At 40.1% G+C, this 26,085-nt stretch overlaps 1 protein-coding gene and 1 pseudogene across 1 annotated transcript in view; both read left to right on the top strand.

Annotated features, from left to right (window-relative positions):
* The window catches only part of SQOR (sulfide quinone oxidoreductase), a 377,873-nt gene that overhangs the window by 29,265 nt on the left and 322,523 nt on the right, over positions 1-26,085 (top strand). The gene's annotated exons all lie outside the window — the stretch shown is intronic.
* LOC100624411 (glucose-6-phosphate isomerase-like) lies at positions 7,623-9,801 on the top strand (annotated as a pseudogene).

Here is a 26,085-nt window from a genome sequence, read left to right as displayed (position 1 = left end):
CAGCCATAAAAAAGAATGACATAATGCCATTTGCAGCAACATGGATGGAACTAGAGAATCTCATAATGAGTGAAATGAGCCAGAAAGACAAAGACAAATACCATAGGATATCACTTATAACTGGAATCTAATATCCAGCACAAATGAACATCTCCTCAGAAAAGAAAATCATGGACTTGAAGAAAAGACTTGTGGCTGCCTGATGGGAGGGGGAGGGAGTGGGAGGGATCGGGAGCTTGGGCTTATCAGACACAACTTAGAATAGATATACAAGGAGATCCTGCTAAATAGCATTGAGAACTTTGTCTAGATACTCATGTTGCAACAGAACAAAGGGTGGGGGAAAAAATGTAATTGTAATGTATACATGTAAGGATAATCTGACCCCCTTGCTGTACAGTGGGAAAATAAAAAAATTAAAAAAAAAAAAAAAGGAGGCATAGCTGAGGACAGGAATACCGTACTGAAATTGGGAATTAAATGAATGTCAGAATTAGACAGTGATATTTCAGCCCCTTTCTGCAACTCAGCTCTGAGAATGCTACTCAAAAAGTACAAAAAGAGTTCCTGGTGTGGCTCAGCAGTAACGAACCTGACATAGTGTTCATGAGGACATGGGTTTGATCCCTGGCCTTGCTCAGTGGGTTAAGGATCAGGTGCTGCCATGAGCTGTGGTGTAGGGCACAGACACGGCTTGGATCTGGCATTGCTGTGGCTGTGGCATAGGGAGTTCCAGTTCGACCCATAGCCTGGGAACCTCCATAGGCAACAGGTGTGGCCCTAAAAAGAAAAAAAAGTAGAACAAAAGAGAGGAAAAATGTTAGAGAAAAAGGATAAGAAAGTTAAAAGTCAATTCAGGAGATCAACATCCAAATTCTAGGAATTCCAAAAAGAAAATCATGGGGAGAAAAATATCAAAGAAATAATTCCTAGAAAATATCAAAGAAAATGTCCTAGAAATGAAGAACATATGTTTCCAGAATAGAAGACTCATACCAAAGTTAAAATTATTGTTAAATTTCAGAAACAGACTCATAGACTTTGAAAATCTTATGGTAGTTTATGGTTACCAAAGGGGAAAGGTTGGGGGAGGGATGTACTGGAGGTTTGGGATTGACACATGCACACTGGGTATATGGACTGATGGGCCAGTAGGGGCCTGCCATACAGCACAGAGAACTCTACCCAATATTCTGTGATAATCTATGTGGGAAAAGCATCTGAAAGATAATGGACATGTGTATATGTATAACTGAATCACTTTGTTGTATAACAGAAATTATCACAACCTTGGAAATCAACTTGAAAAAAGGAGTTCCCATTGTGGCTAAGTGGATTAAGAACCTGACATAGTGTCCATGAGGAGGTGGGTTCGATCCCTGGCCTTGCTCAGTGGGTTAAGGATCCGGCTTTGCTGCAAGCTGCAGCATAGGTCACAGATGTGACCCAGATCCTTCGTGGATGTGGCATAGGTGAGCAGCTTCGGCTCCTATTCGATCCCAAGTCTGGGAACATGCATGTGCTGCAGGTGTGGCTGTAAAAAGAAAAATAAAACAAAATAAATTTTTAAGAAGTAGACCTTAAAAAAAATATTCAGAAAAATTGAGACAATTAGAAGGCAGAGGGAAAAGTTCTTGGTTGCCTGCGGGTTAATATTATGGACACCAGATGGCAATAATACCTCAAAGGGTCTATATCCAAGATGGTATTTTGTTTTTTTCTTCATAAAATTTCATCTCTTTCCAAAGCATTAGAAAGAGGTAGGCTCAGTTTGGATTCTTTCCATCTATTCATGCTCTATCAGAGCTCACTCTGATTTCTTCCTAAAAGGCTCTGCTAAAAGGTCATCATTCAGTCAGTCTGAAGGAAGGAAAAAGATTCAATTCTCTTTTGAAGAATGGCTTGTGTGGCTCTGAGGGGGGAAAAAGACTCTTAAGAGGATAGACTCTGAGCCATATTTTGTGAACAGGAGGACCTCTATCATGCAAGGATTATAAAGTGTTCATTTATGCTCTCAATAAGTTTTACTGATGCCCATTCTATGCCAGGTACTGTGCTAGGCAGCAGGAATACCCCAGTAAAAAAATCAGACATGGCTTTTGTCTTCATGGAGCTTACATTGTAAAGGGAGAAATATCCAATAAACAAGTTAAATCATATATGTATCTGGGGAATTTGATAGAGGTCAAGGTGGAAGCAAGCACACCAGTTAGGAAGCTATTACAGCTGTCCAAATGGGAGGTACAGGATGACTTGGATTAGGGTGATGCTAGGGGAGAGAGAAGTAGGTGAATTCAAGATATATTGGAGAGTAGAGGTGACAGTACTTGGTCATTGTCCAGAGCAGATGTGTTAAGGTGTCCAGGTTGAGCAAGTGGCTAGGTGGATGGGTTGCCATTTTCTCAGGTGGAGAACACGTGGAGAGAAAGAGGTTTTGGAGAAGGGGCTTGTGGTTAAAATCAAGAATCCAGTGAGGAATATTAATTAAATCAAACAGGTCTCTCTCCCCAGGCATTCAGATTCTGGTGGATGTCATCGATCCAGGCTAGGATGGAGTTTGCTCTGATTACTGCCCAGTAGAATGGCTTGGTTGGGAATATTTGTTTTAAATTGGCTCAGAGTTGGTGTTTATTAAGTTAAAAATTGCTTTTGCTCAGCCCCTCCCCTCTCCAGCAAGAGCAAAATCAGCTGAAATTTGCAGTGTTCCCCCACCCCCACCTCAAGGTAGGCCTTTGAGAGTTAAAGAGAACAGGCCAGAGCACCTTTTTTTTTTTTTTTTTTTGTCTTTGTTGTTGTTGTTGTTGTTGTTGTTGTTGCTATTTCTTGGGCCGCTCCCGAGGCATATGGAGGTTCCCAGGCTAGGGGTTGAATCGGAGCTGTAGCCACCGGCCTACACCAGAGCCACAGCAACGCAGGATCTGAGCCGCGTCTGCAACCTACACCACAGCTCACGGCAACGCCGGATCGTTAACCCACTGAGCAAGGGCAGGGACCGAACCTGCAACCTCATGGTTCCTAGTCGGATTCGTTAACCACTGCGCCACGACGGGAACTCCAGAGCACCTTTTACATTTTGTTTTTTTGTACTCTGTTCAGAAATGGGACACAGTGTCAAAGACAAGAAGCTTCTAGAAAAGGCAAGACCAGTTGTTTTGGTGGCTCCTTGAGTTACGATGTACAGGTTAAGACCCTGACTGTGATTCTGAGATGACAGACATGAAAACTTCTTTCCTTGGCTCTGAGGATGAGACCTTTGCCTTATTTTGAACCCCACACAGTGCCTGATACACATGTACTCAGTAAATATATGTTTAATTGAAGCCACTCCGTCTGGACCAGGCTCCAGACCTGAGTTGCACTCTCCATAGGACTTGAAATACCTCATATTACCTGTTTCCCCAAATCGGTAAATGATAAGCTGTGTGCTGGAGGAGGTGCCTCTTCAGACTCATCATGGCTTAGGACCACAACACCAGGTGTGTTAGAAAAAGATACATCACCTTCTTTGTTCCTATACCCCCTCTCTGGGAATATTTTGACACTATCAACACATTTTAAGACAGAATTTATTTAGTCTTTTTAGGGCCTTACCTGCGGTGCATGGAGGTTCCCAGGCTAGGGGTTGAATCAGAGCTGCAGCTGCCGGCCTACACCACAGCCACAGCAATGCGAGATCTGAGTCGCATCTGCAACCTACACCACAGCTCATAGCAATGCTGTATCCATAACCCACTGAGCAAGGCCAGGGATCGAACCCTCGTTCTCATGGATACTAGTCAGGTTCATTAACCACTGAGCTGCAATGGGAACTCCTTAAGATAGAATTTAAAATTAACTTAGCTCTGAACATCAGTGTTTTCATTTGTGACCTGGAGGTTGAGTAGTTCTATACTGTGTCCATAGTCAACAGTTGCCTCAGTCACATTATTTTTTTTTCTTTTTTCTTTTTTCGTCTTTTGAGGGCCACACCCATGGCACATGGAGGTTCCCAGGCTAGGGGTCTAATCGGAGCTACAGCTGCCGGCCTACACCACAGCCACAGCAACACCAGATCCGAGCTGTGTCTGCGACCTACACCAAAGGTCATGGCAGCGCTGGATCCTTAACCCACTGAGCGAGGCCAGGGATCAAACCTGCAACCTCGTGGTTCCTAGTCGGATTTGTTTCCACTGAGCCGCAACAGGAACTCCCATATCTCTTCTTTTTAAGCTGAAGTATAATTGACTTACAATGTTGTGTAAGTTTTTTTGGGTACAGCAAAGTGATTCAGTTACACACATACACACATACAAATCTATTCTTTTCTATTATGGCTCATTATAGGATATTGAATATACTTCTCTGTGCTATACAATAGGACCTTGTTGTTTATCCATTCTATATATAACTGTTTGCATTTGCTAGTCCCAAACTCCCACTCCACCGCTCTCCTAACCCCGTTCCCCTGGCAACCAGAAGTCTGTTCTCTAGGTCTGTGCTTCTGTTTCTGTCTTTTAGATCAGGTCATTTGTGTCATAGTTTATTTTTATATTTATTTATTTATTTATTGCTTTTTAGGGCCGCATTCGTGGCATATGAAGTTCCAAGTCTAGGGGGTTTAATAAGAGCTATAGCTGCCGGCCTACGCCACAGCCACAGCAACAAAAGATCCGAGCCAAGTCTATGACCCACACTATGGCTCATGGCAGCTCGGGATCCTTAACACACTCAGTGAGGCCAGGGATCGAACCTGCATCCTCATGGATCCAAGCTGGGTTCGTTAACCACTGAGCCAAGAAGGGAACTCCCTTGTGTCATAATTTAGATTCCACATATAAATGATATCATATGGGATTTGTCTTTCTCCTTCTGACTTATTTTGCTTAGTATGATAATCTCTAGGATCATCCATGTAGTTGTAAATGGCATTATTTCATTACTTTTATGGCTGAGTAATATTCCTGTGTATGTGTGTGTGTGTGTGTGTGTGTGTGTGTGTATATATATATATATATATATATATATATATATATATGAATTATAATTTCATCTAGATACATGCCCAAGAGTGGGTTTATAGGGTCATATGGCAACTCTATTTTTAGTTTTTTGAGGAATCTCCATACTATTCTCAATAGTGGCTGCACTGATTTGTATTCCCACTAATAGTGTAAGGAGGGATCCTTTTCTCCACACCTCCTCCAGCATTTGTTGTTTGTAGACTTTTGAATGATGACCATTCTGACCAGTGCAACATGGTACCTCATTTGTAGGTTTTTTTAAAATTTTTAATGATTTTTATTTTTTTCCATTATAGCTGGTTTACAGTGTTCTGTCAGTTTTCTACTGTACAGCAAGGTGACCCAGTTACACATACATGTATACATTCTTCTTTCTCACATTATCATGCTCCATCATAAATGACCAGATATACAGCAGGACCTCATTGCTTATCCATTCCAAAGGCATCTATTAACTCTCATTTGTAGGTTCGATTTGTATTTCTCTAATAATTAGTGATATTGAGCATCTTTTTGTGTACATTTTGACCATCTGTGGGTCTTCTTTGGTGAAATGCCTGTTTAGGTCTTCTGTTCATTTTATGATTGGGTTTTTTGTTTTTTTGTTATTGAGTTTTAAGGGCTGTTTGTGTATTTTGGAGATTAAGCCCTTGTCAGTGTTATCATTTGCAAATATTTTCTCCTAGTCTTTTGTTTTATTTATGTTTCATTTGCTGTACAAAAGCTTCTAAGTGTGATTAGGTCCCATTTGTTTATTTTTCTTTCATTTCTATTGCCTTGGGAGAATGGCCTAAGAAAACATTTTACAACTCATGTCATAGAGTGTTTTGCCTGTCTTCTTTTCCAGGAGTTTTATGGTGTCATGTCTTCTATTTCAAGTTATTTTTGTGTACAATATGAAGGAGTGTTCTAATTTCATTGATTTATATACAACTGTCCAACTTTCCCAGCATCACTTGCTAAAGAGACTGTCTTTTCACCATTGTGTGTTCTTGCCTCCTTTGTCAAAAACTAATTGACCGTAGGTGTGCAGATTTACTTCTGGGCTCTGTCTTTTGTTCCATTGATCCATATGTCTGTTTTTGTGCCAGTACCATGCTGTTTTGAAGAATCATAGCTTTTTTTTTTTATTTTTAGGGCTGCACTCATGGCATATGAAGATTCCCAGTCTAGGGGTTGAATTGGAGCTACAGCTGCTGTCCTGTGCCACAGCCACAGCAATGCCAGATCCAAGCCATGTCTGAGACCTACATTGTAGCTCACGGCAGTGCTGGATCCCCAACCCACTGAGCAAGACCAGGGATCGAACCCGAATTAACATGGATAGTAGTTGGATTTTTTCTGCTGTGCCACAATGGGAACTCCAAGAATTGTAGCTTTTTAAACTTTATGCTTTCATACAGTTTAGAACAGTGCATTATACAGTCCTGTGGACGTGAAGGAGTGGACTAGGAAAGCTTTAGTTTGCCCCACTAATTTGCATAAAATCTATCACCCTCTCCAGAATTATAATCATATGTAAGAAGAAAAAAAATTATAAATTGTAAATGAGAGCATCTTTAGAAAACACTTTTTCTTTCATTTTTTCTTTTTTTGCTTTTTAGGCTGCACCCACAGCATATGGAAGTTCCCAGGCTAGAGGTTGAATTGGTGCTACAGCTGCCAGCCTATGCCACAGCCACAGCAATAGTAGTTCCGAGCTACATCTGTGACCTATACCATAGCTCATAGAGACATTGGATCCCTGACCCACTGAGTGAGGCCAGGGATTGGATACTAGTCAGGTTCGTTACCACTGAGCCATGAAGTTAACTCCCCAAAACACCTGTTTTTGTCTTTGCCTTGCCCATGGCATGTGGAAGATTGTGGGCCAGGGATTAAACCTGCACCACAGCAGTGACAGTACCAGATCCTTAACCTGCTGTGCCACCTGGGAACTCCAAAACATGTTATTTTTATTGTTACATAATATGTATTCCAAGTAAAAAACAGTACACTCATACCCAGAAGCAGTACTCAGTTAAGGCAGGACCTCTAGCTTCCCCTTCTGGATGGATTGCTACCCTGAAGTGTTTCCAGCTAAAAAAAATCTGACACTCCCACTGCTCAAGAGATTTGTTAACAACTGTTGTTGAAGAGTGGGAGCCAAAGCCTGGCAAAGGATGCAGCATGCCCCTGAAAGCTGAGTCTTCCCTTCTCTGCCTCCCCTTAGGCTATGTTGTTTTTCTGCTGTGGCCTGTATTCTGCATTTCCTTTTTCTTGGCATTAATATGTAGATTTAATGAAATCTCAACAAAGACTATAACTGGTTTCTTTTTTTGGAACATGACTTGATTTTCAGTTTCACTAAGAGTCATTACATGAGGTTGATCGGCTAAATAAATAAATAAATCAAAGTGTTAAAAGGGAAGACTTAGCTCTGGGAGTCAACCTATAAGACAGGCTCCAGTGGTCACTGGCTGCCTCCTAGGTATCACACCCTGTGTACCCTCCCCCCGCCCCCCGCCCCCCAACTCGGAGTAGGTTGCTAGATAAGCTATAGAATGCTCAGCACGTCCATTGCCACCTGGCCCACTTCCTCCTTCATGCTCACCCTGGTGCATGTTCCCAGCCGCTCTCTCCATGACCACACTCACCCAGAACCTGCAGGTCAAGAAGCTTTGGGCAGGGTACCACAGGCATGGCTCTGACCTCAGCTTGCACCACCTTTTTGAAGGGACTGAGGAGTGCTCCAGCCACTTTTATCTTGAACCTCAACATCAACCATGGGCATATTCTGGTGGATTACTCCACAAACCTTGTGATGGAGGCTGTGATGCAGATGCTGGTGGACCTGGCCAAGTCCAGGGTATGGAGGTTGCCTGGGAGTGCAGTTTCAGTGGTGACATCAGCTTCACTGAGGATTGGACAGTGCTGCATGTGGCCCTGAGCCACTGGTCAAACACCCCAGTTCTTGTGGATGGCAAGGATGTGATGCCAGAGGTCCGAAGGGTCCAGGGGAAGTTGAAGTCTTTCTTCCAGCATATCCAAAGTGCTGAATGGAAGGGATACTCAGGCAAGTCCATCACGCATCAATGTTAGTATTAGCAGCTGTGACCTGGGACCCCTCATGGTGAATGAAGCCCTCAAGCCATATTCTGCAGAAGGTCCCCAGCTCTGGTTTGTATCCAATGTTGATGGCACTCTCATTGCCAAAACGCTGGCCACCCTGAGCCCCAAGTCCTTCCTGTTCATCATTGCCTCCAAGACCTTCACCACCCAAGAGACCATCATGAACGCAGAGACGAAGAAGGAATGGTTTTGAGGCAGAATATTAATTCAGGTAGTCAGTGTAGGAGCATGGGCTTTGATGTATTCTTTGATGTGGCTATTTATTAACATTTGTGGCTTAAGAGCTCCAGAGAGTAATATTCCCACAGGCCTTGTTTACTGTAGGAAGTGTACCTACGCCCACAGGGACCTTAATCTCTAACCCACTCCTCAATTTATAGAAAAGAAATGAGACTGAGGAATGGTGACTCAGTCTAAGAGAAGAGAAAACAAAGAAACCATAAACCTTACGGGACATTTCCACCCCTAAAACCCCTATTGGACAAGGACTGATAGAGGTAAGTGGACAAGGCCAATGGGAGAAAAACACATCTTTCTGTACCCCACGTTGGTAATCCCCCCATCTTTAAGGGATAAAAATTCATATAGGAAAATAGAGAAGGGGGCTCTTCTCACCACTCCTAGCAGCCCTGAGAGCTATTTGCTTTCCTGTAGTAAAGACTTTGCTTGCTTGCTGCCTGTGTGTTCAGGGAGTTCATTCTTCAACTGTGTGAACAAGAACCTGGATTCTGGTAACATCTTTCCAGCATTAGTTTCTCCTGTTGGCCAAGGATCCTTCTGCAGTTGAGAAGGACTTTACTTCCCTGTTTACCAACACTGTTAAAGTGAAGGAGTTTGGAATTGACCCTCAAAAGTTGTTTGAGTTCTGGGATCAGGTGGGAGCTTGCTCCTTGCCGTGATCAGCCAGAGGACTCTCCATTGCCCTGCTTGTGGGATGTGACAGCTTCAAGCAGCTGCTCTCAGGGGCTCACTAGATGGACCAGCACTTCTGCACAACACTCCTGGAGAAGAACGCCCTTGCCCTGCTGGCTCTGCCAGGTATCTTGTACATCAAGTGCTTTGGGTGTGAGATGCAGGCCATGCTGCCGTATGACCAGTACATGCACCGCTTTGCTGCCTACTCCCAGCAGGGTGACATGAAGTCCAATGGGAAGTACATCATCAAATCCAGCAGCCGTGTGGACCAACCAACAAGCCCCATTGTTGGGGGGAGCCAGGGACAAGTGGGCAGCATGCCTTCTACCAGCTCATCCACCAGGTTACCAAGATGATGCCCTGTAACTTCCTCATCCTGGTCCAGACCCAGCATCTGGTAAGGATGGATTCACATCCCAAGATCCTCCTGGCAAACTTCTTGTCCCAGGTGGAGGCCTCGATGAGGGGGAAGTCAACAGAAAAGGCCTCAAAGGAGCTACAAGCTGTGGGAATAAGTCTGGAAGACTTTGAGAAACTGTTGCACCACAAGGTCTTTGAAGAAAATCTCCCAGCGAACTCTACTGTGTTCACCAAGTTCATGCCATTCATTCCTAGAGCTTTGATTGCCATGTACGAATACAAGATCTTCATTCATGACATCATCTGGGATACCAGCAGCTTTGACCAGTGGGGAGTGGAGCTGGGAAAGCAGCTGGCTAAGAGAATTGAGGCCAAGCTTGATGGCAGTAGCCCAGTGACTTCTCAAGATTCTTAAATGCTCCAGGGACTCCTCTTCCCAATGCCAGACCCCCCAGGCTTGGGAACCTGACATGGGGCTTAGAACTCTCACCCCTGTGGGAGAGCCTCTGTGATAGTTATTTTCCAGCCTGTGGGTTGCCTTCCCAGTGGGTGTAGAATTGCAAATAGCATGAAAGTGCCCCTTGTACTGTCTCAATGTGGCTTCTTTGTCTTTGGGTATAGGATATCTTTTTTGGTAGTTTCTGGTCTATTTTGTTGATGGTTGTTCAGCAGATGGTTATAATTTTGGTGTTTTTCTAGGAGTCTAATAAAAGTAGAATGTGTATATGGGAATTCTATGTATAATACAGGCACTATTTCAAATCAGTGTGGAAAATATTAGTTAGTAACTTGTATTAGGGTCATTGCCTAGCCATTTAGAACCTTGAAAAAATAAAGAGGCCCTCTAGTCTCCAGATGAGGCTTTTAAATGAAATGAAATAGAAGTTTTAGAATACGATAAAGCAAAAAACATTTAAATTATTTTTCCTTTATTCTCGAAGACATTTCTAAGCAATATTTTTTTATTATTTGTTGTTTTTATTGAAAAAAAATTTTTTCAGGGCTGTACCTGTCGCATATGGAAGTTCCTGGGCTAGAGGTCAAATCAGAGCTGCAGCTGCCAGCCTACACCACAGCCACAGCAATGCCAGATCCGAGGCACATCTGTGACCTACACCACAACTGGTGGCAACACCAGATCCTTAACCTACTGAGCAAGGCCAGGGATCAAACCTGTATCTTCATTGTTATTAGTTGGGTTCTTAACATGCTGAGCCACAACAGGAACTCTTAAATTTTTTTTAACTTTTTTTTCACCCCACCCACAGCATGTGTAAGTTCTCAGGCCAGGAGTCAAACCCAAGTCACAGCAGCAACTCAAGCCACTGCAGTGAGAACATCAGATCCTTACCCACTGCACCACAAGAGAACTCCCAGTTTTGTATTATTTGAATTGTTTTTAGTCTCCTGCTAAAGGTCAAATTATCTCAAGTGTTTGTGAGTCCAGGCCCCCATGCCTACAAAATTGAATGTAATTTTCCATAGTAAGCTTAAGGGATTTTATTGATTGATCTTCTTAGACTCTATAGAACTTAGCATAGCACGTAGCACAAAATAGTCTCAAAAGAGTGATAAATAATCTTTTAAATATTTTCTATGCTTGCCTGTGTTTATTAAAACCAAATATGTTAAGAGAAAGACTCTGAAATGTTGGGCTCCAAGTTCAGTTGAGTTATTGCTAGTTTAGTCCTATATTTTCTATAGTTATCTTTATGTTGTGTTGTAGTAAGAGCCTTAAGAATTCCACTTCTGAGGAGTTCCCGTTGTGGCTCAGTATTAAGGAAACTGACTAGTATTCATGAGTACTCAGATTTGATCCCCGGCCTCACTCAGTGAGCTAAGGACCAATGTGGCCATGAGCTGTTGTGCAGATTGCAGACGCAGCTTGGATCCTGTGTTGCTGTGGCTGTGGTTGTGGTGTAGGGCAGCAGCTCAAGTTCCGATTCAACCCCTAGCCTGGGAATTTCCATATGCTATGAGTAGCTCTGAAAAGACACATACACATAAACACACAAAAAAAAGAATTCTGCCTCTAAATATTATGGGGACAGCCTGTGAAAATCAACAAAATGGTATGCACAATGATGTCTGTAAAGGCATTAATAAGAGCAAATGCTAGAAACAACTTAAGTGTCATCAATGGAAAAACAGTTAAGTAGTTACAATGGAATATTTAAATAAAATTTTATTTAATTAAATAAATTAAGAATATAATAACTGATTTTAATAACATTAAGGTAATGTTTATATGATAATATTAGGTGAAAAGAACAGGGTACAAAAATGTACAAACATTTTATGTATCAAATATGTAAAGAAATAACATAATTCATGAATTCTATGATATATTCCCTACCACACACATTTTCTAAAAGTGGTACACTCATGGAGTTCCTTTGTGGTATAGAGGGTTAAGGATCTAGCGTTGTCACTGCAGTGGCTCAGGTCACTGCTCTGGTGCAGATTTGATCCCTAGCCTGAGAACTTTTACATGTTGCAGATGTAGCCAAAAAGTAAAAATAAAAAAATTAAAATTAGAAAAAAATACCACCAAGTATATGTTAACTGTAGTATCCTTTTTTTTTTCCCCCTAAAAGGTTGTTGGGTAGTTCCTATCATGGCTCAGTGGAAATGAATCTGACTAGGAAACATGAGGTTGCGGGTTTGATCACTGGCCTCGCTCAGTGGGTTAAGGATCTGGCGTTGCCACAAACTGATGTAGGTTGCAGATGTGGCTCGGATCTGGTATTGCTGTGGATGTAGTGTAGGCAGGCAGCTGTAGCTCCAATTATATCCCTAGCCTGGGAACCTCCATACTCTGCAAGTACAGTCCTAAAAAAATATATTTATTATTATATTACATTATCATTTACAATAGCCCATTATTTTAAAATTTTATAGCAATTTTTATTACTCAATTACATTTATAGTTATACAATGATCATCACAACCAATTTTTATAGCATTTCCATCCCAAACCCTCAGCGCATCCCCCAGCCCCCAACCTGTCTCATTTGGAAACTGTAAGTTTTTCAAAGTCTCTGAGTCAATACCTGTTCTGCAAAGAAGTTCATTGTGTCCTTTTTTTAGATTCTCCATGTAAGTGATAGCATATGATGTTGGTGTCTCACTGTCTGACTAACTTCACTTAGCATGATAATTTCTAGGTCTATCCACGTTGCTGCAAATGCTGTTATTTCATTCCTTTTAATGGCTGAGTAATATTCCATTGTGTATATGTACCACATCCACTCCTCTGGTTTTTTTTTTTTTTTTTTTTTTGTCATTTTGCTATTTCTTGGGCCGCTCCTGCAGCATATGGAGGTTCCCAGGCTAGGGGTCGAATTGGAGCTGTAGCCGCAGGCCTACGCCAGAGCCACAGCAACCTGGGATCTGAGCCGCATCTGCAACCTACACTACAGCTCACGGCAACGCCGGATTTTTAACCCACTGAGCAAGGGTAGGGACCGAACCCGCAACCTCATGGTTCTTAGTCGGATTCGTTAACCACTGTGCCACAACGGGAACTCCACCCACTCCTCTGTTGATGGACATTTAGGTGGTTTCCATGTCTTGGCTGTTGTATATGGTGCTGCAGTGAACACTGGAGTACATGTATTTTTGCAAGTCATGGTTTTCTCTGGATGGATGCCAAGGAATGGGATTGCTGGATCAGATGGTAATTCTGTTTTTAGTTTTCTGCGGGATCTCCATACTGATTTCCACAGTGGTTGCACAAAATTACATTCCCACCAACAGTGTAATGGGGTTCCCTTTTCTCTACAACCTCGCCAGCATTTATTGTTTGTAGACTTTTTGATGATGGCTATTCTGGCTGGTGTAAGGTGGTACCTCATAGAGGTTTTGGTTTGCATTTCTCTATTAGTGATGTTGAACATCTTTTCATGTGTTTTTTGGCCATCTGTATGTCTTCTTTGGAGAATTGTCTGTTTAGATCTTCTGCCCATTTTTTGATGGGGTTGTTTGTTTTTTCTGGTATTGAGCTGTAGGAGGTATTTATAAATTTTGGAGATGAATCCCTTGTCAGTTGATTCATTTGCAAATATTTTCTCCCATTCTGTGGGTTGTCTTTTTGTTTTGTTTAGAGTTTCCTTTGCTGTGCAGAAACTTCTAAGTTTAATTAAGTCCCATTTGTTTATTTTTGTTTTTATTGTCATTACTCTAAGAGGTGGATCTAAGAAGATGTTTCTGTGGTTTATGTCAGAGAGTGTTTGGCCTATGTTTTCATCAAAGAGTTTTATAGTATCTGGTCGTATATCTAGGTCTTTAATCTATTTGGAGTTTATTTTTGTGTATGGTGTTAGGAAGTGTTCTAATTTCATTCTTTTACATGCAGCTCTCCTGTTTTCCTAGCACCACTTACTGAATATGCTGTCTTTTCTCCATTGTATATTCTTGCCTCCTTTGTGATAGATTAGTTGACTGTAGGTACATGGGTTTAATTCTGGGCTTTCTGTACTGATCTGTATTTCTGTCTCTGTGCCAGTACCATGCAGTTTTGATGACTGTTGCTTTGTAGTATAGTCTGAAGTCAGGGAGCCTGATTCTTCTAGCTCCATTTTTCTTTCTTAGGATGACTTTGGCTATTCTGGGTCTTTTGTGCTTCCAAACAAACTTTAAAATATTTTGTTTGAGTTCTGTGAAAAATATCCTTGGTATTTTTATAGGGATTGTATTGAATCTGTAGATTGCCTTAGGTAGTATAGTCATTTTGACAATATTGACTCTTCCAATCCAAGAGCATGGTATGTCTTTCCATCTGTTGGTGTCATCTTTGATTTCTTTCATCAGCCTCTTATAGTTTCCAGAGTACAGATCTTTTGTCTCCTTAGGTAGGTTTATTCCTAAGTATTTTATTCTTTTTGATGTGATGATAGATGGTATTGTTTCCCTAATTTCTCTTTCTGATCTTTTGTTGTTAGTATATAGAAATGCTATTGACTTCTGTGTATTGATTTTGTATCCTTCGACTTCGCCAAATTCATTGATGAGCCCTAGCAGTTTTCTGGTAGTGTCTTTAGGATTTTTTTTTTTTTTGTCTTTTTGCTATTTCTTTGGGCCGCTCCCGTGGCACATGGAGGTTCCCAGGCTAGGGGTCCAGTCGGAGCTGTAGCCGCCAGCTTACGCCAGAGCCACAGCAACGCGGGATCCGAGCCGCGTCTGCAACCTACACCACAGCTCATGGCAACGCCGGATCGTCAACCCACTGAGCAAGGGCAGGGACCGAACCTGCAACCTCATGGTTCCTAGTCGGGTTCATTAACCACTGCGCCACAATGGGAACTCCCTGTCTTTAGGATTTTCTAGGTATAGTACCATGTCATCTGTAAACAGTGATAGTTTTATTTCTTTTTCTTCTCTGATTGCCATGGCTAGGATTTCCAAAGCTATGTTGAATAGTAGTGGTGAGAATGGACATGCTTGTCTTGTTCCTGATCTCAGCAGGAATTCTTTCAGCTTTGCACCATTGAGAATGATGTTACCTGTGTGTTCGTCGTATACAGACTTTATTATGTTGAGGTAGGTTCCCTAGGGTTTTTTTTTTTTTTTTAAATCAGAAATGGGTGTTGGGTTTTGTCAAAGGCTTTTTCTGTATCTATTGAAAGGATCATATGGTTTTTATTCTTCAGTTTGTTAATGTGGTGTATCACACTGATTGATTTGCAGATATTGAGGAATCCTTGCATCCCTGGGATAAGTCCCACTTGATCATGATGTACAGTCATTTTAATGTATTGTTGGATTTGGTTTGCTAGTATTTTTTTTTTTTTGAGGATTTTTGCATCTATGTTCATTGGTGAAATTGGCCTGTAATTTTCTTTTTGTGTGTTATCTTTGGTTTTGGTTTCAGGGTGATGGTGGCTTCATAGAATGATTTTGGGAGTGTTCCTTCCCATGCGATTTTTTGGGAATAGTTTCAGAAGGGTAGATGTTAGCTCTTCTTGGATAGAATTCTCCTGGTCCTGGACTTTTGTTTGTTGGAAGTTTTTTAACCACAGTTTCAATTTCACTACTTGTGATTGGTCCATTCGGCTTTTTTATTTCATCTTGGTTTAGTCTTGGAAGATTGTACTTTTCTAAGAACTTGTCTGTTTCTTCTAGGCATTTCATTTTATTGGCATATATAGTAGTCTTATGATCCTTTCTATTTCTGTGATGTCTGTTGTTACTTCTCCTTTTTCATTTCTAATTTTATTGATTTGAGTCCTCTCTTTTTCTTGATGAGTCTGGCTAAGGGTTTATCAATTTTGTTGATCTTTTCAAAGAGCCAGCTTTTAGTTTGATATTTTCTATGGTTTTCTTCATTTCTATTTCATTGATAACTGCTCTCATCTTTATGATTTCTTTCCTTCTGCTAACTTTGGGTCTTGTCTCTTCTTTTCTCTTGTTGCTTTAGGTGTAAAATTTAGGTTGTTTATTTGAGCTTTTTCTTGTGTCTTAAAGTAGGCTTCTATTGCTATAAACTTCCCTCTTAGAACTGCTTTTGTTGCATTCCATAGGTTTTGGAGTGTTGTATCTTTGTTGTCATTTGCTTTACAATAGCCCATTATTGTAATTTAGCTTTACCTTGGTATTTAAAGTTCTTCAGGGTTGTATTTCTGTTTTGCTGTAAGCTTTGGGCCTTTAAGCTACTTTTTTTTTTTTTTTTTTTTTTTTTTTTGGTCTTTTTGTCTTTTTCTACGGCTGCACCCGAGGCACATGGAGGTTCCCAGGCTAGGGGTTGAATACGAGCTGTAGCCACTGGCCTACGCCAGAGGCACAGCAGTGCCAGATCCAAGCTGCATCTTCGACCTACACCACAGCTCATGGCAACACTGGATCCTTAACCCACTGAGCAAGGCCAGGGATCGAACCCACAACCTCATGGTTCCTAGTCAGATTCGTTAACCACTGAGCCATGACGGGAACTCCTAAGCTACTTTTATTTTTTATTTATTTATTTATTTATTTTTTTGTCTTTTTGTCTTTTGTCTTTTTGTTGTTGTTGCTATTTCTTGGGCCGCTCCCGTGGCATATGGAGATTCCCAGGCTAGGGGTTGAATCAGAGCTGTAGCCACCGGCCTATGCCAGAGCCACAGCAATGCGGGATCCCAGCCGCGTCTGCAACCTACACCACAGCTCACGGCAACGCTGGATCATCAACCCACTGAGCAAGGGCAGGGACCGAACCCACAACCTCATGGTTCCTAGTCGGATTCGTTAACCACTGCGCCACGACGGGAACTCCGCTAAGCTACTTTTAATATTGACGTAAACAAGATGTTTGGAAAGTGAAAGCTAATATAAAAATTCATGTCAGATTGTAAGCAAATTGGGAGTTCCTGTTGTGGCTCAGCAGTAACAAACCTGCCTAGAATCCATGAGGATGCAGGTTTGATTCTTGGCCCTGCTCAGTGGGTTAAGTATCTGGCATTGTGATGAGCTGCAGTATAGGTCACAGATATGGCTCAGATCTGGTATTGCTTTGGCTTTGGCTCCAATTTGACCCCTAGTCTAGGAACTTCCATATGTCACAGGTGCAGCTCTAAACGAAAAAAAATTATAAGTGAATCATTTGGATTATATGTGGTTTTATGTAACAGAAAGGCATAAGATACTGTGGCTTATGCTTCAAATAAATTAATAAAAGGTAACTGCATCAGGATTTCAGTGAACTCTGTACAAAAAATACTTACTTCAGTCACTTGAAACAATTTTGCAACCCAGAACAGGCAGGGGTTGTGATGTGAAAGTCAAAATCCTTGAGTTTCATACTAAAAACATAATCTTCCCATTTCACACAAGGAGAGTTATAATGTTGAAGGTTCTGAGTGAGGTATTTATTGAAATCTAAGAGTAGGCCATATAAATATGGCATGATATTGTTACAACCATCAGTTTCTGAGTTTTACATCCCTAGTATTTTCAGGCCTTGAGCCAAGGCCTTCATTTAATCCAGATGCCAGCATTACTAGATGCCAGCATTACTAGATACTAGTTCTGCTTTGATGTAGGAGATATTCCCCTGCTGAGGAATTTCCCATGATCCTTGCAGGATAAAAGACACAAAGAGAAAAAAGTTTCGAGTTTTTTTCCCCTAAAATAAGTACCTAGTTGGATAAGACCAATTTTTTTTTTTTTAATTTCCTGTGTGATTCTTAGGTTCATACAAATAAGCATGCTGTACCTAGGAGTTTTCCCCACAATCTCAGATGCCAAAAATCCCTGTTTGGTTGTTTTTTCATTGTCTAAAATGTTACTTAGGGGGTTCCTTTCATGGCTCAGTGGTTAACCAATCCAACTAGAAACCATGAGGTTGCAGGTTCAATCCCTGGCCTCACTCAGTGGGTTAAGATCTGGCATTGCCGTGAGCTGTGATGTAGGTTGCAGATTCTGCGCTGCTATGGCTGTGGCATAGGCTGATAGCTGTAGCTCCGATTCGCCCCCTAAGTTCCCTAAACTGGGAACTTCCATATGCCAAGGGAGTGTCCCTAAAAAAAAAGAAAAAAAAATTAAAAAGTCACTTATGTCTCCTTTTTAAAAAGCAGATTAAATGTGGGTGAAGAGAACATAATACAGTCAGTAGTTTTTTTTTTTTTTTTTTTTTTTTTTGTCTTTTTGTCTTTTGTTGTTGTTGTTGTTGCTATTTCTTGGGCCGCTCCCGCGGCATATGGAGGTTCCCAGGCCAGGGGTTGAATCGGAGCTGTAGCCACCAGCCTACGCCAGAGCCACAGCAACGCGGGATCCGAGCCGTGTCTGCAATCTACACCACAGCTCACGGCAACGCCGGATCGTTAACCCACTGAGCAAGGGCAGCGACCGAACCTGCAACCTCATGGTTCCTAGTCGGATTCGTTAACCACTGCGCCACGACGGGAACTCCCAGTCAGTAGTTTTTAACCTTTTTTGTGTCATGGAACACTTTTACAGTTTGATTTTTTTAAAACACCATGAAGATGCACATACATGTAAAATGTTACAAATTTTCACGGAATTCAAGGATGGCCTCCATCCATTGACTTCATAGGAGTCCATGGGACCCTGTTGAGAACCGTCACTTAGAGATAGAATGATTGAATATTAACTACAGTTTTTTTTTCCCCCAGATTTTCCCGAACAATGTTGTAGTTGGTTCTAGATTTCTTTGGAGACACACTGAGGAAATCTTTGCTTTTCAGGTATGGTATTTATTTATTTATTTTTGGTTTGAATTTTAAAAAAAATTGCAGTATAGTTGATTTACAAAGTGTTAGGTGTTCAAGTGTACAGCACAATGATTCAATTATATATATGTATGATCATTTCTGATACACTCATATCTAGTCTCTCTGCCTTCAGCGAAGCCACTAAGTTTTACAGAAGAGAAAATGATGTGCTTAGACATTTGGAATATATTTTATTAGTTGGGTGGACTATTAAAATCCCTCTGTGAATTAAAGTTTTTTAAAAAGACGGTTTTTCAGAGCAGTTTTAGATTCACAGCAACTTTGGGCCAAAAATGCAAAGATTAACCATAGTCTTCCTGCCCACTCACAGCTGCCTCTGTTGTCAACATCCCCCACTAGAGTGGTACATTCGTTTCAATCGTTGAACCTCACTGACACATCATTATCACCCAAAGTCTGTAGCTCGAACCAGCTTTCCCTCTTAATGCTGTATGTTCTGTCGGTTTGACAAATGTATGAAGACATGTATGCACCCTTTGAGAATCATACAGAGTATTGTCACCCCAAACAGGCTCTGTGCTCCACCTCTTCATCCCTCCCTCCACCCTCACTGCTGGCAATTCTGATCTTTTTACTGACTCCATAATTTTGCCTTTTTCCAGAATGTCATGTTGTTAGCATCATAGAGTTGTAGCTTTTACAGATTGGCTTCTTTCAGTTAGTAATATGTAAAGTTCTTCTGCAACGTTTCATGGCTCATTTATTTTTAGCACTGCATAATATTCCACTGTCTGGATGTACTGCAGCTTATTTAACCTGCTAAAGGATATTTGGTTACTTCCAGCATTTAGCAGTTATGAATAAAGCTGCTGTAAACGTCTGTGTGCAAGTTTTTGTATACACATATGTTTTCAACTCTGTTGAGTAAATACCAAGGAGCATGGTTACTGGATTGTATGAGAGGATGTGTTAATTAACTAGATGGATAGTCCTTTCACAATGTATATCAAATAACCACAATGTACACTGTAAGTATGTTACAATTTTATGTGTTAATTATACTTTATTTTTTTTTTACTATTATTATTATTTTTTTTTTTGTCTTTTGCCATTTCTTTGGCCGTTCTCGCAGCATATGGAGGTTCCCAGGCTAGGGGTCAAATTGGAGCTGTAGCCACTGGCCCACGCCAGAGCCACAGCAATGCGGGATCCGAGCCGCATCTGCAACCCATAGCACAGCTCATGGCAACGCCAGATTGTTAACCCACTGAGCAAGGGCAGGGATCGAACCTGCAACCTCATGGTTCCTAGTCGGATTCGTAAACCACTGCGCCACAATGGGAACTCCAAAGTGTTAATTATACTTTAAAGCTGATTTGTTTTAAAGATTTTTTTTTAAGTTTTGTAAGCAACTGTCAAACTGTCTTCCAAAGTGGCTGTATCATTTTGCAGTGCATTAGAGTTTCTCTTGGCCTACGTATTTGCTGGCATCAGTGTTGTCGGTGTTCTGGATTTTGGCTAGTCTAGTAGTTGTGTAGCAATATCTCACTCTTGTTTTAATTTTCATTTCCCTAAGGACATAAGATGTGATGATATCTTTTCATTTGCTTATTTTCCATCTGTATATCTTTTTTGGTGAGGTGTATGTTAATGTTTTTGGCCCATTTTTAAATTGGGTTATTTGTTTCCTTATTGTAGAATTTTAAAAGTTCTTTGTATATTTTGGATAACAGATGTGTTTTTTGCAAATATTTCCTTCCTGTTTGTGGCTTGTCTTCTCATTCTTTTGACATTGTCTTCTACAGAATAGAAGTATGCAACTTTAATGAAGTTATCAGTTAATTTCTCTCATGCATCATGCACTGGTGTGTCTAAAAAGTTATCACTTTATCTAAGGTCAACTAGGATATTACCTTTGTCATATTTTATTTTATTTTATTTTTTATTTATTTATTTTTATTTTTTTATTTTTTATTTTTTCAGAGCTTCTTTTTTTCCCCCTTTTTTTTATTACTCAAATGAATGTATCACATCTGTAGTTGTATAATGATCATAACAATCTGATTTCACAAGATTTCCATCCCACAGCCCAAGCACATCCCCCCACCCCCCAAACTGTCTCCTCCGGAGACCATAAGTTTTTCTTTTTTTTTTTTTTTTCATTTAGCTTTTAACCATAAGTTTTTCAATGTCTGTGAGTCAGCATCTGTTCTGCAAAGAAGTTCAGTCTGTCCTTTTTTCAGATTCCACATGTCAGTGAAAGCATTTGATGTTGGTGTCTCATTGTATGGCTGACTTCACTTAGCATGATAGTTTCTAGGTCCATCCATGTTGCTAAGAATGCTGGTATTTCGTTCTTTTTGATGGCTGAGTAATATTCCATTGTGTATATGTACCACATCTTCTGGATCCACTCCTCTGTCAATGGACATTTAGGTTGTTACCATGTCTTGGCTATTGTAAATAGTGCTGCAATGAACATTGGAGCACATGTGTCTTTGCGAGTCATGGTTTTCTCTGGATAGATGCCCAGGAGTGGGATTTCTGGATCAAATGGTAGTTCTATGTTTAGTTTTCTGAGGAATCTCCATACTGCTTTCCACAGTGGTTGCACCAATTTACAATCCCACCAACAGTGTACTAGGGTTCCTTTTTCTCCACACCCTCTCCAGCACTTATTGTTTGTAGATTTTTGGATGATGGCCATTCTGGCTGGTGTAAGGTGGTACTTCATTGTGGTTTTGATTTGCATTTCTCTAATAATGAGTGATGCTGAACATCCTTTCATGTGTTTCTCGGCCATCTGTATGTCTTTTTTGGAGAACTGTCTGTTTAGATCTTCTGCCCATTTTTTGATGGGGTTGTTTGTTTTTTTGGTATGGAGCTTCAGAAGTCATTTATAAATTTTGGAGATTAATCCCTTGTCAGTTGATTCATTTGCAAATATTTTCTCCCATTCTGTGGGTTGTCTTTTTGTGCTGTTTAGGGTTTCCTTTGCTGTGCAGAAACTTTGAAGTTTGAGTAGGTCCCATTTGTTTATTTTTCTTTTTGTTGTCAATACTCTGATAGGTGGATCTGAGAAGATGTTGCTGTCGTTTATGTCAGAGAGTGTTTGGCCTATGTTTTCCTCTAGGAGTTTTATAGTGTCTGGTCTTATATCTGGGTCTTTAATCCATTTTGAGTTTATTTTAGTGTATGGTGTTAGGGAGTGTTCTCATTTCATTCTTTTCCATGTGGCTGTCCAGTTTTCCCAGCACCACTTACTGAACAAGCTGTCCTTTCTCCATTGTATAGTCTTGCTTCCTTTGCCATAGAGTAGTTGGCTGTAGGTGCGTGGGTTTAATTCTGGGCTTTCTATCCTGTTCCACTGATCTATATGTCTGTCTTTGTGCCAGTACCATGCAGTTTTGACGACTGTTGCTTTGTAGTATAGTCTGAAGTCCAGGAAACTGATTCCTCCAGCTCTGTTTTTCTTTTTCAGGATGTCTTTGGCTATTCTGGGTCTTTTGTACTTCCAAACAAACTTTGAAATATTTTGTTTGAGTTCTGTGAAAATCATCCTTGGTAATTTGATAGGGATTGCATTGAATCTGTAGATTGCCTTGGGTAGTATAGTCATTTTGATAATATTAACTCTTTCAATCCATGAGCATGGTATATCTTTCCATCTATGTGTGTCATCTTTGATTTCTTTCATCAGTGGCTTATAGTTTTCAGAGCACAGGTCTTTTGTTTCTTTAGGTAGGTTTACTCCTAGGTATTTTATTGTTTTGGATGCGATGGTAAACGGGATTGCTTCCCTAATTTCTTTTTCTGCTCTTTCATTGTTAGTATATAGAAATGCCTTCGATTTCTGTGTATTGATTTTGTATCCTGCGACCTTGCCAAATTCGTGGATAAGCTCTAACAGTTTTCTGGTAGAGTCTTTAGGATTTTCTAGGTATAGTATCATGTCATCTGCAAATAGCGATAGTTTTACTTCTTCCTTTCCAATTTGGATTCCTTTTATTTCTTTTACTTCTCTGATTGCTGTGGCTAGGACTTCCAGAACTATATTGAAGAGTAGTGGTGAGAGCGGACATCCTTGTCTTGTTCCTGATCTCAGCGGGAATTCTTTCAGCTTTTCACCATTGAGAATGATGTTCACTGTGGGTTTGTCATATATGGCCTTTATCATGTTGAGGTAGATTCCCGTTATGCCCACTTTCTGAAGGGTTTTTTGTCAGAAATGGGTGTTGGATTTTGTCAAAGGCTTTTTCCACGTCTATTGAGAGGATCATATGGATTTTATTCTTCAGTTTGTTAATGTGGTGTATCACACTGATGGATTTGTGGATATTGAAGAACCCTTGCATCCCTGGGATAAATCCCACTTGATCATGATGTGCAATCCTTTTAATGTATTGTTGGATGTGGTTTGCTAGTATTTTGTTGAGAATTTTTGCATTGATGTTCATCAGTGAAATGGGCCTGTAGTTTTCTTTTTTTGTGGAGTCTTTGTCTGGTTTTGGTATCAGGGTGATGGTGGCCTCCTAGAATAAGTTTGGGAGTATCACTTCTTCTGCAATTTTTTGGAATAGTTTCAGAAGGAGAGGTGTTGGCTCTTCTCTAAATGTTTGATAGAATTCTCCTGTGAAGCTCTCTGGTCCTGGACTTTTGTTTGTTGGATGTTTTTAAATCACAGTTTCAGTTTCAGTTCTTGTGATGGGTCCATTCATCTTTTCTATTTCATCTTGGTTTAGTCTTGGAAGATTGTACTTTTCTAAGAATTTGTCCATTTCTTCTAGGTTTTCCATTTTATTGGCATATAGTTGCATGTAGTAGTCTCTTATGATTCTTTGTATTTCTGTGGTGTCCGTTGTTACTTCTCCTTTTTAATTTCTAATTTTATTGATTTGAGTCCTCTCTTTTTTGCTTGATAAGTCTGGCTAAGGGTTTATCAATTTTGTTTATCTTTTCAAAGAACCAGCTTTTCGTTTCATTGATCTTTTCTATGGTTTTCCTTGTTTCTATTTCATTGATTTCTGCTCTGAACTTTATGATTTCTTTCCTTCTGCTAACTTTAGGTCTTGTCTGTTCTTCTCTCTCAAGCTGCTTTTGATGTAAAGTTAGCTTGTTTATTTGGGCTTTTTCTTGTTTCCTGAGGTGGGCTGTCATATTTTAGAAGTTTTATATTTTTGCATTTACATTTAGGTCTGTGATACATTTTGAGTTAGTTTTGGTGAAAGGTATAAAGTCTGTGTCTAGATTATTTGTGTGTGTGTGTGTGTGTATGTGTATGTGTGTGTGTGTGTGTATCCAGCTGTTCATTCACCATTTGTTGAGAAGACTATATTTGCTCTATTGTATTGCCTTTGCTTCTTTGTTTAAGATCAGTTGAGTATATTTATTGGGTCTATGTCTGGACTCTGTATTCTGTTTCCTGAATCTATTTTTCTATTCTTTCAACAATACCACCCTGTCTTGATTACTATAGCTTTAGTGCTGAAGCCTGGTGATAACAGTCTTACAGCTTTTTCCTTATTGTGATTGTATTGAATCTATAGAGCAAGTTGGGAAGAACTGATATCTTGACAATATTGAGCCTTTCTATCCAGGAACATGGAATATCTTTCCATTTACTTAGCTCTTCTTTGGGTTTGTTCATCAGAGTTTTGTAGTTTTCCCCATATGGACCTGGTATATATTTTGTTAGTTTTATACCTCAGTATTATATTTTGGGGCTGCTAATGTAAATGGTAATGTGTTTTTCATTTCAAATTCCACTTCTTTATTGCTGAGACGTAGGAAAGTGGTTGGTTTTTGTACATTGACTTTGTATCCTGCAACCTTGCCAATAGTTCCAGGAATTTTTTGGTTGATTCTTACAGATTTTCTAAATAGATACTAGTTACCTCATCTATGAACAAAGACAGTTTCATTTTGTCCTTCTCAATTTATATACCTTTTGTTTCCTCTTCTTGTCTTATTGCATTAGCAGAGACTTCAGTATGATGTTGAGAAGTAGCAGTGAGGGGAGATATCCTTGACTTGTTCCTGATCTTGGTGGGAAATCTTCTGCTTTCTTGCTATTAAGTATGTTAGCTATATGTTTCTGTACTTGTCTTTCATGAAGTTGAAGATGTTTCCCTCTATTCCTAGTTTTCTGATAGATTTTATTAGGAATGGGTCTTGAATTTTGTCAAATGCTTTTTTTACATCTATTGATATGATCATGTGATTTTCTTTAGCTTATTGATATGATGGATTACATTAATTTTTTTTTTGGTCTTTTTAGGGCTGCAGTATATGGAGGTTTACATTAATTGATTTTTTTTTTTTTTTTTGGTCATTTTAGGGCTGCAATATATGGACGTTCCCAGGCTAGGGGTCTAATCGGAGCTGTAGCCACCAGCCTATGCCATAGCCACAGCAACTCCAGATCCGAGCCACATCTGCAACCTACACCAGAGCTCATGGCAAAGCTGGATCCTTAACCCACTAAGCTGGGTCAGGGATTGAACCCACAACCTCATGGTTCCTGGTTGGATTCGTTTCCGCTGTGCCACAATGGGAACTCCAGATTAACTGATTTTTTCATGTTCAACAAACTTGGCATACCTGGGGAAAATCCCACTTGGTCATAGTGTAATATTTTTTATACATTATTGGATTCAGTTTGCTAATATTGTGTTAGGTATTTTTATATCTAAGTTCATGAGAAATATCAGTCTGTAGTTTCCTTTTCTTGCAATGTCATCTAGATTTGATATCAAGGTAATTCTGGCTTCATAAAGTCAGTTAAGTATATCCTCTGCTTCTGTCTTCTGAAAGATATTATAGAGAATTGGTGTAATTTCTTCCTTATTAAATATTGGGTAGAATTCACCAGTTAACTCCTATAGGCACAATGTCTTTATTTTTTATTTATTTTTATTTTAATTTTTATTCTTATTTTGTCTTTTTGTGATTTCTAGGGCTGCTTTTGCGGCATATGGAGGTTCCCAGGCTAGGGGTCTCATCAGAGCTGTAGCCACTAGCCTACACCAGAGCCACAGCAATGTGGGATCTGAGCCATGTCTGCAAGCTACACCACAGCTCATGGCAACACTGGATCCTTAACCCACTGAGCAAGGCCATGGATTGAACCCACAACCTCATGGTTCCTAGTCAGATTCGTTAACCACTGAGCCATGACAGGAGCTCCAAGGCACAATGTCTTTAAAGTGAAATTTTAAAACAAATTTTAAAAAAGCCAAACCCACATTTTATCTTGAAATATGCTTATTTCGTTGAAATAAGATGAAATAAAAATTCATTTAGATTAAAATAAAATTTATTTTCCTCACTAAAGATAATAGTCATTTATGCTGTTTTATTCCTAAATAAACCACAAAACATTTAGTTTTATAAGTTTTCCAGATCAAGATAAAGAAGTAAGTGTAGTCAAGGAAAAAGCAGAAGAAAAGCAGATAAATCAGTTGAATCCATGGCCTCTGATTCTGTCTTGAGCATGACACAAAAATGTTTAACATATACCCAGTAAAAAGCTT

This window comes from Sus scrofa, chromosome 1 (genome assembly GCF_054392235.1).
Source record: "Sus scrofa isolate SSC_HxYL_T2T_F1_AM1 chromosome 1, Sscrofa_HxYL_maternal_Yorkshire_Landrace_v2.0, whole genome shotgun sequence".
Lineage (NCBI taxonomy): Eukaryota > Metazoa > Chordata > Mammalia > Artiodactyla > Suidae > Sus > Sus scrofa.
This window is presented reverse-complemented; position numbering and strand designations above follow the sequence as displayed.